The 3554-nt window shown below is 36.1% G+C and overlaps 1 pseudogene; it reads right to left on the bottom strand.

Annotated features, from left to right (window-relative positions):
• Window positions 1-833: 833 nt before the first annotated feature.
• On the bottom strand, window positions 834-3316 carry LOC128185242 (uncharacterized; annotated as a pseudogene).
• Window positions 3317-3554: the final 238 nt, after the last annotated feature.

Below are 3554 nucleotides of genomic sequence, written 5' to 3' on the forward strand. Positions count from 1 at the left end.
GTAAACAAACAGGTAAGCGATTCGATTTTTGATTTTATTATATTGTGGTATTTACGTCGGGCTCGGTGCCACTTATCAATAGAGCTCAATTACAGTGAACACTCATCAGCGCCTTTATTCTATTATTATTATTATGGGACTGGGGACCTGGGCAATCTACCGCTGACCTTTTGGTAAGCTTTAGTGTAGATTTATATTCACAAATATAACATTGGCGACGAGGATAAAAATTAGGTCACTGTTTTCAATATTTACTTTAGTTACGTTTTTTCCCGTACTTTCCCATTTAGGCGCTAAATTCAAAAATACAACACAAAGATCGTTTGTTTTTCTTTTTGTACTTTATTAGGATTTTTCGTTTATCAAATATAGTTACACAACAAGTTAAACTTATTGCTTTTTTTTCTTTTTGGATCCATTTCCTCTTTGCTCTTTTGCCCGTTTATGTATAGGCTTATTAATTAAACAGTACAATCAAGCAATGAGCACAATAAATTTGCAATCTGCTTCGAAATTCGAAATTTCAGAATTACCAATTACCCGTTACGACGTTGAGGACATTATAAATGTCAGAAAAATGTCCCGCAATTAGACCCAATCATTTTGGCAAAATACACAAATATTTCAAAGAAAAAATGGGTAGAGTGGGAAAAGATAGGTCTTGTTTCATTTGGTTCTAAAGATCAAGATACATTTGATTTAGATCACGAAAATGAGAGAGGAGAGGGATTAGATGTTAAATTAAGTAGTCTTAGTGGAGAGCTACAGCTTGAGAGAGAGAGAAGAATGAAAGTAGAACATGAATTAGACGAACAAAGAAAACAAAGAAAATAGTTATCAAAAGACTACTGAAAGTGCTAAATAACATAAAATACAATACCAGTAAGAATAGACTAAAATTTTATTAAGTAATGGCGTAAATTGGCTACAGTGGTTCTCATATAATATTGCAACATATATACAACAGTGGGACTGCCGAACAACTGGCTCGCCCCCAACTACAACATTTCCATGTGTTGTCCCTGACGGGCAAGTAGCATGCTGGGTAAAACCGCAATCATGCTACCAACACAATGACAACAATAAACTATATATTTACCTGATAGGTATTAAATCTTTATATTAACTTAATGTTTTAATAAATTGATATTTTTAAAAGAATTCAGAGTCTATGTTATACAAACCAACAACAACTTTTCAACAAAACAACATTCAATGTAAACCATCATAGTCCAAACTTGGGAATTGAAGGTGACGATTTCGCAACTCTTTCCACAAACCAAGTCGGATGACGAATTCTTAACCACTGTGCCGATAGTCTGGTAGCCTGAAATGAACAAAAAACAAACCCAGCAGAACTTTTGCCAAAATATAAATAAATAAATAAAATGGGTAGGGTTTGGGTGGGAATAAAAAATTATCTTCATCAACTTTAACCGACCTTGATCAAAATAGAAAAGGAAGTGACCACGTAAACACGGGTTATCAACCGTAAACAAAATATATTTCCGGAAAGTCAACAATGTTCCGAATAGTACAATGATAGATTTTGAGAATGTTAATTATATAAGTCCTAGGTAAATTTTAGGATTGTAAATAAACTTGCTTTGATAACGGCACATATTTACAGACAAGCTGAAATATGTGCTATTATCAAAAGACTACTGAAAGTGCTAAATAACATAAAATACAATACCAGTAAGAATAGACTAAAATTTTATTAAGTAATGGCGTAAATTGGCTACAGTGGTTCTCATATAATATTGCAACATATATACAACAGTGGGACTGCCGAACAACTGGCTCGCCCCCAACTACAACATTTCCATGTGTTGTCCCTGACGGGCAAGTAGCATGCTGGGTAAAACCGCAATCATGCTACCAACACAATGACAACAATAAACTATATATTTACCTGATAGGTATTAAATCTTTATATTAACTTAATGTTTTAATAAATTGATATTTTTAAAAGAATTCAGAGTCTATGTTATACAAACCAACAACAACTTTTCAACAAAACAACATTCAATGTAAACCATCATAGTCCAAACTTGGGAATTGAAGGTGACGATTTCGCCACCGGGGCTTCCTGAATGAATGTGTAAATATGATTACACAATATTCAGGCAGCCCACCGCCACATAGTGGGGTAGGAACCTTCAATTCTATACCACTGTAGCCATAACTAAACCTAGATATTCATATTCTCCCCTTCATGTCTTGACCCAAGTTGACTTCAGAGTTTATGAAACTGGGAAGTGTCTGCTACTCCCGTCCCTAACAAAATATTCTAATGCCCCCTGAATATTGTTCAGAAAGAGGTAGTTTCCTAGCTTAGACAAATGCACACCATCTGAACTGTAGAGGTTTTGGGGTTTGCCAATAAACTGGGGGTGTCTAATTATTCTCCCTCCACAAGCTAAAACCTCCTTCGCAGCTAACCTATTTACCCTATTTCTAGCTTGCTCCATACACCTAGGCCTCTGGGAGTACCTCCATGTTATTCGCGGCAATATGAAGGACCAGACAAGCTGACAGTCAGGGAAAACTGATGCCATAAGTCTGATGTCCCACTTGACCCTGTACAACAATTTAGACAATGGAATTTGGCCCAAATCATTGCCCCCACAATGCATAACAATAAATTGAGGAGAATCTTGCAATGTAGCTAGGTACCTCAACTTCTTGGCCACATCTACAAATTTATTTTAAACCCCCATACCCCTGCCACCATAACTCAATCCTCCTGCTTTTCAGTCCAAGGCTTGTTCCCCCAGGTCTTACTCTTGCTTCAATGGCTGCATGCTTTATGATTGAAGAACCAACTATCCAAACACTTGTAAGATTAAGCTCTGAAATGTTAAAGAAAATTAACAAAGAGGTGAAAATTGTGTGAGTGGTGACCGTATGTATGTTTGAAAAACACTAGATTTCCACCTTCCTGCAATTTTGATTTCCTCATCAGACAACCCTCGCTGAAAAGCAGTAGTAGCTGCACCTATTCTAAATGAGTGAGATTTGTAAAAGTTTTTATCTAAACCAATAGCAGCGATTGCCTTATCTAAAACTGCAGCAAACTGATATCTTGTCAAAGGTTTTCCCCCATAATGACAGAACAAATGACCTGACAACTTTGGTCGAATCTGTAAAAAACTTAACATACACTTCACTGGGCAAATGCAGGAGTCATAGGAGTTGAGCACTATTGTTATCCCCTTCCCTAATTGATCTGATTTGGAAGACTTTATTGCAATGGTAAGCTGGTTGTTATCCAATCTTACATCATTAATACCAAGTATTGAATGAGAATCATTGCCCTTACTCAATACTATTTCTCCTACTCTAAGGAAGGCAAAGAAAGCCAGGGTATATGCTGCAGTGAATAATTTAGATTCATAAGTATTAGAACAAATATTGCACAATGCCCCAACAATTCTACCAAGAATTTGCTCTGTAATTGGAAGCCTACTATCTGCTTTTCCCTTCAATCTCCTAAGCCCATCAAGTAACTTTGAAACTATGAAACTATTGGTTGTGTTAAGATAACCATT

Source organism: Crassostrea angulata, chromosome 5 (genome assembly GCF_025612915.1).
Source record: "Crassostrea angulata isolate pt1a10 chromosome 5, ASM2561291v2, whole genome shotgun sequence".
Taxonomy (NCBI): domain Eukaryota; kingdom Metazoa; phylum Mollusca; class Bivalvia; order Ostreida; family Ostreidae; genus Magallana; species Magallana angulata.